The sequence below is a fragment of the Centruroides sculpturatus genome, unplaced genomic scaffold (assembly GCF_000671375.1).
Source record: "Centruroides sculpturatus isolate CEXI.00-Female unplaced genomic scaffold, Cexi_2.0 scaffold287, whole genome shotgun sequence".
NCBI classification, from domain to species: domain Eukaryota; kingdom Metazoa; phylum Arthropoda; class Arachnida; order Scorpiones; family Buthidae; genus Centruroides; species Centruroides sculpturatus.
In genome coordinates, this window is record NW_019384456.1 from 651069 (window position 1) to 666847 (window position 15779).

General features: G+C 25.2%; 1 pseudogene; it reads right to left on the reverse strand.

Moving 5' to 3' along the window:
* The window catches only part of LOC111620694, a 50289-nt pseudogene that overhangs the window by 21277 nt on the left and 13233 nt on the right, over nt 1-15779 (reverse strand).

The following is a 15779-nucleotide window of genomic DNA, read 5'->3' on the forward strand; positions in this document are numbered from 1 at the left end:
TCTAATTAAAAAAATAATAAAATTTAAATTTTAAATTCCGTTTTAACGAATAGAATTTAAATAATCGATTACTAATCTCTGATTGGACAATTAAACTCGCACGTTAAGAATTTCAAATTTTCTGTATCGAATAAGAGTTAAGTGATCAATTTTACTAAACGCTGATTGGATTATTCAAATTCTCAATTAACGGATCCGGTTATTTAAACTTTTTATTAACGGAATTTTTTAAAAAGCTCTATTTTTTAATTTTGATCGAATAAACTTTATTTTTAAATATTTATTAGCATAATTATGTTAAAATTAATATTATGAATAGATAATTTAATGATTTTTTTTTGCTAGATCCATTTACATAATATAGTTTTTCTTCGGTTTCCTTTATCAGATTATAAAAATTTTATTCGTAAATTTTAAACATTATTATTGAAATTATTTATATATACATATAAATATTTAAAAAGAATTTTCTCCACTCGTTATCTAGATCGAAAGAAAATTTAGTTTTGTAAACCAAATTCAAAATTTTTGTCAACACCGTTGAGACGAATTTCAAACAAGGTTTACAATCAATATTCTAGTGTTTGTTTCGATCGTTTTGCGACAAACAGAACAGCTTTAAACTACATTAGCGATTTTTCTCCACGATTTGAAATATATAAAACCGTAAAAAAAAATTGTAAAATTATTTAATATATAAAAGTCTTTAAAGTAATGTTTAAAAGATTTCTTATACATGAAAGTCGGATATATATATATATATATATAAACACAATTAAACTATAAAATTTATAAGTAATTTTCAAAGAAGATTAAAAGCATTTAACGACTCTACTAAAAAAAATATTGAGGAAAGATATGAGTAATAATAAAGTAAAATATAGAATTTTAAACTGTTTATAAAAGGCAAAATAACAGCATAAACTGTATTTTTTTCTAATCTTTAAATAAATATACTTATCTGTCGTCATTTATCATTATTTATGAGAATAAAATAACTTTTCAAGAGTGAAACAGTGTTTATATCGATCTAATTCCTCTGATACTCGATAGAATAATACAGTAAAACCGACCCTCTACAAAACGGAACCTGTCTAAACAGAAAATAAACCATATGCTGTATAAAAATACTATTTGTTATAAGCCGAAAACCTGTCTAATGCGGAAAGTATGCGATCAATTGAGTGACGTAACCTGAGTAAAGCGGAATTTTTCGGCGTAACACCGGCCAAATTCTAAATTATAATTAATGCTGTAACTTGAGTCTGTGATCGACTTCTCGGTAACGATCAGAATTTTCCGTCTTTTCAGGTTTCCGTTTTATACAGGATATAAAGACTGTATTTGTATTGGCCGTGGCAATTAGTTATCTCTATTTTATCCAACTGTCTAGAAGAGTTAATAAAAACATGATATCTATATACGGTATATATAACAGTGTCTGTCTATCTGTCTGTCCGTTTTTTCTGTCTTCTACTCACTAGAATTCTGCAGAAAATGTAAGCTACCACGAAACCTACTCTTCTTTCTGAGTTTACCTCTTTGACACTTCATGATAAATATAATAATGGTAGGCAAAAGTAACCAAACTTTTAATACGATATCACCGTACAAAAAATGAATTTTGATGTATTTTATATAAATTAAAATAACATAATTAATTCTTATTTTTGTCTATTGTAATTGTTGTGTTGCAATTTCTTTGCTGGATTTTGACACTAAGAGTTTGATGAACTGCTCGTGTTCAATTATTCAACATAGGAAATAATGTTTGGTGATGTGAGAAGTGGAGAAGGATTTTTCTTTATGTCTGTTTTTATGGATCGTATAAGATGTCTTAGTGACGTCTATAAGTACATATTGCATATTGGTACTGAATACAGATGTATTTCTTGTAGTTCAAGGAGAATCCTTTACTGTTATCCATTAAGATTCTATCCATTTATGGGTAAATATATAATAATTACGGATATATATATATAAGGTGTAATTATTATTAGCTTCAATTACCTTCTATATATTTATTAATAAATGTTTTCTTAGGGGTAACCACTATATAATGGAATTTATGTTGTGTACTGCAAACAACAGAACCTTTAGAAGCATAAAAGTAGTAAAATTAGAATTTTAAGGTTATTTTATGTGTTAAAAATCCAGAAATTTAACTTGTTAAGTGGATAAAAATTCCTAAACAAAAATTTTGAAGAGGTCGTTTACAGGGGTTATTGATCATGGCTCGTATGTATAAAAATTTAAAGGATGAAAGTGTGAATTTTTCATGTAATGGTTAATAAAATTCTTTAGGATTGATAACCTGAAGGGTTTTCTTTACTCACGTGCGAGTTAAACTCGTAAGAGTTGCAAGAGAAGACATACGAGAATTGTAAAGCTTAACGATGAATAAACGGTGCTTTGTCTGGCGATTTGATACAAAAATATCGACGAGAGGAGCCTTCTTTGTTCTTTGTATAACCTGAGAAAATATTGAATGTTCTAATCATAAGCTATGTGCTTAGACATCACTCCAAACGATAATATAAAGCAAATTAATGAAAGTGTATGCGAAGTTAAGCGATAATACTTGTTAATATTACCATTATTAACTGAATATAATAACTGAATAACTACAAATTTTCTCATAAATAACATTTAAAATATCCTTATACAGATATTTGAACTCTCAATTTAATTTGTTTTAAGATTAAATTAGTTAATTAATTTTTTTAAATTTTACTTTTATTGTTTTAAACATAAAATTACTTTATTTATATGTAATTTATTAAATATTTTAAATAAAATTGATAAGTTTGGTACGTTTTAAATTATTTTTTTTAGTAAAATTTAAGTCATTAAATGGAAATTTAAATTATTATTATGTTTTATAAAGATAGAAAATTGTTTTCAATTAATTTTAATAATAAAATATAATCTAATTAAAAAATAATAAAATTTAAATTTTAAATTCCGTTTTAACGAATAGAATTTAAATAATCGATTACTAATCTCTGATTGGACAATTAAACTCGCACGTTAAGAATTTCAAATTTTCTGTATCGAATAAGAGTTAAGTGATCAATTTTACTAAACGCTGATTGGATTATTCAAATTCTCAATTAACGGATCCGGTTATTTAAACTTTTTATTAACGGAATTTTTTAAAAAGCTCTATTTTTTAATTTTGATCGAATAAACTTTATTTTTAAATATTTATTAGCATAATTATGTTAAAATTAATATTATGAATAGATAATTTAATGATTTTTTTTTGCTAGATCCATTTACATAATATAGTTTTTCTTCGGTTTCCTTTATCAGATTATAAAAATTTTATTCGTAAATTTTAAACATTATTATTGAAATTATTTATATATACATATAAATATTTAAAAAGAATTTTCTCCACTCGTTATCTAGATCGAAAGAAAATTTAGTTTTGTAAACCAAATTCAAAATTTTTGTCAACACCGTTGAGACGAATTTCAAACAAGGTTTACAATCAATATTCTAGTGTTTGTTTCGATCGTTTTGCGACAAACAGAACAGCTTTAAACTACATTAGCGATTTTTCTCCACGATTTGAAATATATAAAACCGTAAAAAAAAATTGTAAAATTATTTAATATATAAAAGTCTTTAAAGTAATGTTTAAAAGATTTCTTATACATGAAAGTCGGATATTTTCACAGAGTTGGAGCTTTCTTCCCTCGTTAAAGCCATAAAAATTTATGAATAAAATAAAAACAAATAGAACTAGATTTTGTTTTACTGTATTAAATAAAATATATGGCCATACATCCATTTTAGACCCCCCTTTTTTTTTTACTTATTCTTAAATACTGTCCCGGTTTGGGCGGTAAACAGGCATGGCCACTCTAAGTTTGTATCACTTTTTCATCATGTTTTAAATATAAAACATTAAATTTGGGGCCTCTCCAGGAACGCCTGCACAATGGGGCACTTCGGCAACTGCCTTTTTTTTCCTAATACTCAAGGGGATACCAAATTCCATGATCAACAAACAAAACAAAATTCATGAGTTCTAGCCTATTATGTAAATATAAAAGAAATTGATACACGATATTTGTCCATTGTCCCATGCAACTTCGTCGTATGTTGACCGAAACCTGGCCTTGGAAACAAGGAATGTTCCTTGTTCCATATTAGTTCCGATTGAAATAAGTTTCACCTGGTGGGAGAGTTGATCCGACGTTGAATCATTGAAACTTCTCGCATAATGCTTGTGCCCCCTTCTTTTATAGTCTGAGGGAGCCGCTGGGCCTCTCCGTATTTGAGGTTCGAACTAGTGACAAGAAGGCCCCCATTTACACATTGAAACCGTAAAAACAAATGAACGAAATCGCTAAAACAACAAATTTTTCACCGCTTAAAAATTAAAATTTTAATTTATTTCTCTTATTAATCGTGTTTTTTTACATAAAAACTTAAATTTTGGAACTCTTGTTTGTTTGGTGCCCAAGCCAAACGGATGGATGACACGCTAAATATTTTAAAAACAGAAAAAATAAATTGGCAAAAATACAAGAAAAATTCGCGAATATCGAAATAGTAATTTGTAAAATTAGATTAAAAGAATCATTAATAAATAGGGGAAAAAATAGCAAAACCAAGAAGCATTAATATTTAAATTTTTATATGACATATATATAATGCAGTCATTATTTAAATTTAATGTTGAATATTTCAACAGAGAATGATTTTATTCGGGATAAAAATAAATGTTTTCTCTTCAAAATAATAATTTAAAAAAAAGAATTACAAAGTATTTTTCTATATTAGAAAAATGACCTTAAAAAATAATCAGAATAATTAAAAATAGTAATTATTCAAAGTATCAGCAGAAGAATTTATTTAAATTTTGCTTTAAAAAATGTAATTTTCATCTTCACATTTGCTTTTAAACTTATGAATAAATTATTTCTTGTTGAAAGATGTTAGAAGCGAATTTCTTATATTTAATATTATATATATATTTATATTTAAAATATTAAATTATATAAATTTTATTTAAAGTAGCGAATGGGAAGAAATTTTTTTATGCCAAACCTTAACAAGATTATTACAAAAATTGAGTATGAAAAAATAGGAAAAAACTGTTTGAAATAAATTTGAAAATCTGAATTTCCTGCCAAAAATTTTTATAAGTGAATAATAATAATAATATATGTTTTTTTTACAGTACAGTACATACATCACTCTACAGAAGGCTGTCATACACGTCACAGTAGAAATTCTTAAATGCTGATACAGTAGCCTATATATGCCGTATATGTTACACTCCATCAAAACTCCAAATAATAATGAAAATAAAAATTTATGAGTCATAAAAACAAATTTTAAATACAAATAAAATAAATTAATTTTTCAGACACATGTATGAAACTGATTTAAATATCAATTTTTTAACCAGACACGTGTGTGAAGCTGATTTAAATACGAAATGAAACAGATCAATTTTTCAACCAGACACGTGTGTGAAACTGATTTAAATACGAAACGAAACAGATCAATTTTTCAACCAGACACGTGTGTGAAACTGATTTAAACACATGAATTAAGTCAAATTACATAATGATCAGTAAGATAATTCATTTTATAGTAACTTTAACTTTTTAAAACTTTTAAATATTTAATTAACTAGATAAAGGAAAGGCAATTCATTCGTAAATTATTAAAAACGGATATAATGATATTTTAAATATTTTATTATAAAGAATTAAGTTATATACTTTTGAAAGAATATAAAACTTTGAATAACAGGAAATGTGTGGTAAATGCAACGATGCGACGTTATTTAGCTTATCGTTTATATCCTGTTGACGGATAAGAGGTTTGCGTCATATTCTATGAATGTTGCCGCATATTAAAAATATAGATCAAGTAAATGGTGTAGTAATCCATATAAATGGATATTTTGGCAACGTTTTTTTTTNCTGTATGAAAAAATAGGAAAAAACTGTTTGAAATAAATTTGAAAATCTGAATTTCCTGCCAAAAATTTTTATAAATGAATAATAATAATAATATATGTTTTTTTTACAGTACAGTACATACATCACTCTACAGAAGGCTGTCATACACGTCACAGTAGAAATTCTTAAATGCTGATACAGTAGCCTATATATGCCGTATATGTTACACTCCATCAAAACTCCAAATAATAATGAAAATAAAAATTTATGAGTCATAAAAACAAATTTTAAATACAAATAAAATAAATTAATTTTTCAGACACATGTATGAAACTGATTTAAATATCAATTTTTTAACCAGACACGTGTGTGAAGCTGATTTAAATACGAAATGAAACAGATCAATTTTTCAACCAGACACGTGTGTGAAACTGATTTAAATACGAAACGAAACAGATCAATTTTTCAACCAGACACGTGTGTGAAACTGATTTAAACACATGAATTAAGTCAAATTACATAATGATCAGTAAGATAATTCATTTTATAGTAACTTTAACTTTTTAAAACTTTTAAATATTTAATTAACTAGATAAAGGAAAGGCAATTCATTCGTAAATTATTAAAAACGGATATAATGATATTTTAAATATTTTATTATAAAGAATTAAGTTATATACTTTTGAAAGAATATAAAACTTTGAATAACAGGAAATGTGTGGTAAATGCAACGATGCGACGTTATTTAGCTTATCGTTTATATCCTGTTGACGGATAAGAGGTTTGCGTCATATTCTATGAATGTTGCCGCATATTAAAAATATAGATCAAGTAAATGGTGTAGTAATCCATATAAATGGATATTTTGGCAACGTTTTTTTTTGGTATTTTTATATACTGTGTATATATATTATTCTTAATAAATAAAAAATAATATTTTATAATTTTTTTAAAGATAAAATTGGATAAACTGCTTATTTTATTTAATAAATATGGCCTTAAATTGCTTTTGTTTGTACCAACAAATTGTTATTTCCTTGTCTTTATTTTATAAATCGTATTTTATGTCATCGAATTGTTGTGAAAGCGAATTTAATGGAAAGAAAAATAGTCAAGGACTTGTTTTCTTCCATTGATCCTTCACTTTAAATGTGTCTTTCTGAATTTTTTTTAAACTTTAAATTGACTTAAATTTGTTTATACGAATTGAAAAAATTGATAAATTGGCGATTATTTTAATTCTGTTTTATTTCATTTTTTCACATTTATTTATTTTTTTTTATATTAAGAATTGTGGCTTAAGCTTAATTTGTATACTTTTAAATATATATTATTTTTTTTAATTTAAGAATATAAAATTGTAAAGTTAATTAAATGAGGTTTTTTTGCAATATATCTGAAAAACATCGAGTTTATGACTAAATTGCACATAAATTTTTTAAAGAATCATTTTACTTTAATTATAAATTTATTTTTTTATTTAATTTTAAATGAAACAACAATAAATTTATCATAATGTATGTTTAAAGAACACAAGGAAGAAGAATTTGTAGGTGTTATAACATTATAAAACTGATTCAAATGTAGAAACTTGAGCCTACTTTAAAGCCTCATGAATACATAATGCCATTAGACTCAATCACAAAGCCTTATTATCTGCATATAATATTGCATGCATTATATCTCGTCATAGCGCTATGTGCTACGTCACACATGTTCTATTGTAGCGCATCATTATACTCTTACTATCTGCGTAGAGCTTTGTATAGTATGCGTTATATTACATTCTAACATAGTACCTCATTATAGCCCCATAAACATATACTGCATTGGATTCAATCACAGAGCCATATTATCTACTCTAGAGTCATACATAATGCTTTATAATGAAATTTTACTTTATTATTAATTCAATTTTTATTTATATACTTTTATTGATTCAAACTATCTTAAATAAAATTTTTATAATTACCTGTAATTGTATCATTTATATTCTAAATAAGAGAGTAAGTTATGTATTTAAATAATCTACATAATATACAGTCAAACCTGTGAATAACGACCACTGATAAAAATATTTTTTTTAAATGTCCGTTGTTCGGAGGTGGCCTTGTTTCCGGTTATTTTGTATGCATTTTTGTTCAAAACAAACAAATGGGAACGTTTAGAAGTGACCGTTGTTGGAAGGTCGCCATTAATGGAGGTTCGATTGTATATTTTATTCTGGAATATATTCAAATATTTAACTCATAAATCATCATATTTATGACAATTATTTCTTTTTTAAATCCGAATTTGATAAATACGAAGCTGTTAAACGTATTTTAAAAATTGATTTAAATGGATATAAAATTGAAAAATTATTCAAAAAATTTATATTTTTTTGATAAAATAATTGCATTTTATAAAAAGAAAGTAAACAAATATTGATACCGATGCCAAAACGTTTCAACTTTTAAGATACAAATGATACGGAAGATGCAGCAGGAAAAAAAACAAGCATCATCATCATCAATCATCGTCATTTTTCGAAGATATCTTTTGTATTATTTCCAAAAATTCTTACATATTTTTAAAAGTCGAAAATAAATTATTATTATTTTACAATAAAAATATATTTTTAAAAGTTTGAAAATTATTTAGAATATAAAAACGTAATGATTTTTCAAATAATCACGTGTACGAACTGATTTAAATACGAAACTAAGAATTAATTTTTCAACTAGGCATATTGAAGTAACTAATAAAATGTCAAAATATGTTTAATAAATCAGTTAGAAAGTCAGAAACAAAATGTAATATGTAAAAGTGTCATACTTGTCACAAGAATTTACAGAATGTCAATAATTAATAAGGAAATGTTATATAGAACCAAGCAGCGACTGTATCAGTGAAGCTCCTACATAAAGTTAGCAATTGCCAGGAAACGAAGTCAGTAGCATGCATTTATTGCACTGCAGGAGAGCAATTCTGTATCTGAGAAACGCTTCCAGGCTAAATCCTCTCGTATAAGTTAGGATATTATTAAATGTTATTTTCTTCTTGTTTTTTTTTATTTTTATTTTCTTGGCTGGCCAACTTTAACGGTTATCAGTTGGAGTTCCTTCTTGCCCATTTTCCAAATCTTTATTGCTTTATAAAACTTCAAAAATGTCTTATAAATTTATGAATATTTTTCAAGCCTGTGTAATTAACGTTATAAATGCGATTATTACGACTTAAAAAATGTATATATAATTTATTTAATATTTTACTAATGATCCTCATTATATTATACATATATAAAACCTTACAATTAAAGCCTATAATCAATTATAATTTATTCTAAAACTATACGTAGTATTTGTTATATTAACTTTTGTCATACAGTCCTTATATAACATATTCTGTCATAGAACAATACTTTAGACTTCCTGTATACTTAAGAGCATTATATATTATATAACAAGTTATATTATCTCATACATCCTTATTTTGATCTTTCTATATACTTGAGAATCTTATATAACAGGTGCTACACTACAATCTATCGTAATACACGAATATACTTTCCTGACTACATAATTTTATATAATATATTATTATAGCCTTCTTGTTCAATTCGAAAGCCTTACGTAATATGCACTACATTATATTCTGTCATGAAACCTCATTAAAGTGTTATTATTCATTCTAGGAGATCGTTCGAACTCCGAGGAGAATTCTCGAATTTTGTTCGTAACTCTGAAGCGTTCTAAGTACGAGATACCACTGCATATACTTTTAATTGTCGATTAAATTAAATAATTATTTTTTTAGTTATAAATTATGCAGTTAATAATTTGCAACTGAGAGGAAGACTTTTAAGGATATTGAAAAAAAAATTGTCTATTTGTAAAATGTTCCTTTCAAATTTTGAAAGAAGAATTTCAAAAAACTTTTTTTCGCTTTGAAAATATTTTATATGAAAACTGAAAAGAACATTTTAATTTTTTTTTAGAACTTGGATCCTTTTCTATAAAAATTTTTTCAGAATTAAATCGATTAGATATTTAATCTTTTATATGCCTTATCCAAGAAGAAAAATTCAAATTGATTTAAAAATTATATAATTTTATATCTAGAAACTAGCAATTTAATTTATTAATTTTAATAAAAAAACCAAATTTTAAAAAATAACGATTTATAATTAATAAACGTATCGTATTTTATTTTATTTAATAATAAAATTTCAGGTTTAAAATGTATTTTAAAATATTTAATTATAGTAAAAACATGTTTAATTAAATACGTAAAAAGAAACATTTTACGCATTTTTTAAATAAAATTAAAGAATAAAAATAATTTATTTAATAATAAATTATTCCTTGGAAATTAACTTTATTATTTTATATAATAATTAATAAAAACATTATTTAATTTTCTAAAAATAAATTATTTTTATATTCTACAAGTTGTATATTATTTGAAATTTTATCACTATCAAATTGATTAATTATATTGATCTGTTTCGTATACAATAACCTAATTACGGTATTTAATATCATTAAAGTATTTTATACGATAATTACGGTATTTTATGTAAATTAGTATCATTAGAATCGATTTACGTTTTTTAAATATTAATCGTGATCGATTGTAACAATCAGTATCATTCGTTAAGTTACTGAATTAATTATAATACGTTATTCATAGTGCATCATTATAATTCCATGTAATGATCCTTGTGAACATTCATATTATTAGAATCATGGCCGAACAATGTTATAACTCTCTTGGAATAGTTCTACCATGTTTTATTCAGTATCATGTAAATTATGGAATATACATCCATTTTAGTGCTAAATATCAGAATCTGTATTAGTTTCGTGCTTAGATTATCTCATGAATATCACAATATATCATCATAATTATATAAATTTTTAATGGTGGCTTCTTTTAATTGTTATTAGATAATGTAAAAAAATTATTATTGTTTAAATCTGCTACTTATATAGGGTATTGTTGAATATCATAAATAATATTACGTTATTTAAATCTATTCGTTATGTTCTGTTGTTGAAATTGCGTAAATTATGCTTTATACTGGTGTAATTTATTATTGAAATGTGCACATTTCGCTGATGAAGAATTGTATGCAGCATTGTTGAAATAGACAAATTTCTTTTCATTGTTGAAATGAAAGAATTGTTTGCCACATTGTTGAAATGAACACATTTCTCTTTCATTTCTGTAATGAAGAATTGTATGTAGCATTGTTGAAATAGACAAATTTCTTTTCATTGTTGAAATGAAAGAATTGTTTGCCACATTGTTGAAATGAACACATTTCTCTTTCATTTCTGTAATGAAGAATTGTATGTAGCATTGTTGAAATAGACAAATTTCTTTTCATTGTTGAAATGAAAGAATTGTTTGCCACATTGTTGAAATGAACACATTTCTCTTTCATTTCTGTAATGAAGAATTGTATGTAGCATTGTTGAAATAGACAAATTTCTTTTCATTGTTGAAATGAAAGAATTGTTTGCCACATTGTTGAAATGAACACATTTCTCTTTCATTTCTGTAATGAAGAATTGTATGTAGCATTGTTGAAATAGACAAATTTCTTTTCATTGTTGAAATGAAAGAATTGTTTGCCACATTGTTGAAATGAACACATTTCTCTTTCATTTCTGTAATGAAGAATTGTATTTAGCATTGTTGAAATATGCAAATTTCTCTTCATAGTTGAAATGAAAGAATTGTTTGCCACATTGTTGAAATGAACACATTTCTCTTTCATTTCTGTAATGAAGAATTGTATGTAGCATTGTTGAAATAGACAAATTTCTCTTCATTATTGAAATGAAAGAATTGTTTGACACATTATTGAAACGTACAAATTTAGTTTCCTTGTTAAAAATGAACTAATTTTATATAATATTGAAATAGACAAATTTCGTTTTATTGTTGAAATGAAAAGATTTATTTACCATCGTTTAAATATATAAATCGGCCATAATTATTGATTTAGAACGATTAAATTTCATCTCTGAAACAACAAACGACTGTCGACTTCATTATTGAAACACACAGATTATAAATTACTATTAAAAATGTCCAAACCATAAATTTATTATCGAAATGCTTAAATTATCCACATAATTTTTAAAATACGTTAGCTTAAAAGGAAAAAAAAGCAAAATGCGTGATTTAAACATCAGAAAAACGAGAAAAAAACTAAAAATGATTTATTCAAATTTTCTAAAAATAATTTTTCTTTTTTTTCGTAAAGAGGAGTTATGAATAATAAATTTATACTAGGAATAGCTTATCTAATTCCCAAATTACAACTAAACGGTTTCAAACAATCAATTAGCTCAGAACATTTGAATTTTCGTAGAATATTTAATTTTATTTTTGCAAAATTGTATTAAATATATTAAATTCTGAATGATAATATCGAATAAAAATTAATTTATTATTTCTAAAATTGTAATTTATAAAATTACAATTTCTAAATTGTAAAAATTTTTAATAAAAAATACAATTATAATTAAAAAACTATTCGCATAAATTAATTTTAATTTAATCGTCATTAGTATTATTATTATTTAATTTTTAAATTAATTCTAAGAAAATAATTGTTTAATACGACATTAATTTAGTAAACAAATACATTTTTTATAATATAAAAAATGGAAATTTTACTGTAAATTTCTTTATTTTTCTGCATGTTTTGGGCTTCAATTTGAAAAAATTATAGGCTTTTAAATTCCCACAGTCGTTTGTCAGTCTGTCCTTCCTTGATCTCGACAACGGTATTAGATAGATAAAATTCGAATCAGATATGGAAACCTTAGGGGTAGGAAGCCTCCATTAATTATATAAAAACTTTCGATGTAGACAGGAAGTCACGTAATTTTAATTAAAAAATTCCCCCCCCGAAAGGTGTTAGATAGATAATCTGCATGATTGTATTGTTAAAGGAAAAATATGACGTACAGGGGCAAGCCACTACTAATTTGAGGTGGAGAGCATATATTTTAAATTAAATAAATTTAAAAAATATGATTAAAAATTGAAACCCGGCATTGTGACCATGTTACAATAAATAATCGCTCGTTGCTATTATTATCATAAGGAAAATTGCTAAAACAAAAATCATTTTTCCTTATTAAAAACAGGATAAAATTCTTTTAAAAAAATATTTAAAAATTAAATAATGAAATAAGAAAAAAAAAAGATTTTCATCTTATTATTAAGGTCACGCCAACTGATCGAAAAACACTCGAAAATCGAAATCACCCTGTTCAAGAACACTTCAAGAAATCGTGTCTCGTGAAGTAAAAAATAAAATAAAATAATAAAAATAATATAAAAAATTATTATAAAGTCTGACATCGTTAAATTTTGTAAATAGGTCACAAAAAAATCCTAAAAAAATAATAGTAATTAAATAAAAATCTAATTAAACCAAGACGAAATTGACTTGTTAGTTTATATTTTATTTCTTTTAAATAAAATTAAAATTAAATTTAATAATAAATAAATTTAAAAATTTTTCTAGTTTATAGATTGAATTTTATCTTACGTAATGTTCGTTTATAAGGTCAAGGTTGATATGCTCGTTTATAATGTTGTGTATATACATTCTTTATATATTTTCTTTTTATTGTAAAATAATGAATTTTCTTCCTCGATCGGGAGTAAAGCGATTTTATACACTTACTAGCCAGCTATTGATCCAAAATGTCCCTAAGGAAGATGCTTTAAGGACATCGCTGTAAGGTCGGCCAATGATACATCCAGATTTAACAATGCTCTTTATAGCACTTACAATGGGATAAAAAGATATATATATATATTTAAATTCTTTATAAAACAATTAATCTTTGCATTTATACACTTATATTTTAGAAATTTAATTTATTTCTATGACTCTTTCCCTTCTGTTTTACACCGGATTCTCGATATAGTGAACTGATCATTCGTTACATCGAATTCACTTAGACAATACGTAAAAAAAAAATTAACAAGGCCCAATAAAATTAATTTAAAAAAATTAAAATTATTACTATTTTCATAAATTTATTTACTCGTAAAATAGGGTGGCCCAAAATTTAGTTAACTAATGTAAAGCCTAAATTGTTACCTTATTTTGGAACCAATTAAAGAAAATTTAGTACAGTTCTACACGAATTATGTAAAAGAAAACACGTTATACGTGCAATACAAACCACTTTCAGGCCACTCTATATATTGTTTTATATTTAAAAGTTTGATACAAATCAACATACGTTCGAACCTTCAATAACGGCCAACTCTAAACATATATACAGTCAAACCTGTGAACAACGACCACTGACGGGAGCACAAAAATATAGAAGTTGTTCGGAATTGGTCATTATCTGCAGGTTATTATTATTTTTTTTTTTTAAAAAGTTCCTGAAAAATTAGCCATGGTTGTTATTGGCAGGTGGCCGTTATTAGAGGTTCTACTGTATGCATATATATACATATATAGCGAGTAAATATTTATTGTGACATCATCACAATACCAGGCTGCAATTTTTCTCACAATGCTCTCAATTTTAGTAGTATCCTGCGCCTGTACATCATACTTTCCCCGTTAACATTAGAGTCATGCCGTTCATCTAACATCTCGAAGGAAAAAAAAATGTTCGAATTAAAAATCACGTGAATTCCGGCACAAACCGGATGTTCTTATACAGTTAATCGGTGCCTCCTGCCCCTACGCTTTTCATACGTATCACGACTTTCATCTATTTAACTCCGTTCAGAGATGCTTTTTGCTTATTAAAAAAAATTCATATAATTAAATAATTAATTAATTTAGTTTTTATTCTTTATAAATGCCAAAAACTTATCATTATAATTAATCACGTATTATAATTCTTACATCAATATAATAATTAATTACGATAAAATTCTTTATTAAAATGTGTATGTAACTTATCATAATTGCCATCAAGCAAGATGTCACTTCGAATTTATTTAATTAACATTATCGTTACTTAATTATAATTAATGATATAACGGCAAAGAATCGATTATGACATTAATTTTAAAAATTTAATTATTGTTATTATTATTATTATTTATTTATTTACAAAAAAAATTAAGATTTAAAGATAATTATCCTTACTGTCTGGACTTTCGTTTCGTGGGGCATCAGGGTAGATTTTGAAGATATTTTTCGTATTTTTTCTGCATCAACACTAATGCATACTTTTTAAAATTGAGCAGTTTTCTTTGTTTTTTTTTGGAAAATAATTCCAAATGGGCGCTTTATTTTTGTCTCTTCTTTATTCTTTTCAAGTCTAAATTTCTTGTCGATTCCTAAGTAAAAAGTAAAAATAAATTCAATTGTTTAATATAATAAATATCATTATAATTTTATTTAATATATAAGTGTGGCCCAAAAGTCGATTAACCACTCTAAAGATTAAATTGCTGTCCTATACTCATTCTGTATTTGGAACACACAAAAGCCAACACGGTTAACTGACTTTTGGGCCATCCTCTTTTATATTTAAAGGCCTTCAATTATTACTTACGTATATAATGTACTAGGTGGCCCAAAAGTTAATTAATCATTGCAAGGCTTAAATTATTGTCTCGTTTTGTAATCAATCTATGTACTACAAGTTTATTTGGAATAGAAAAAAAACAGCTCGGTGAACTGACTTTTGGACCACCCTGTACTGTAAGTTGATCTTTCAATATCCGGATTTGCAAACTTCGACGCTCGTAAATCTTATATTTATAATGGATGTTCGACTTATTATCGAAAAATTTTAAATCATTTAAGCAGATTTAATCTTATTTCCGGCGTAATGGGAATTTTATATCACTAAATGT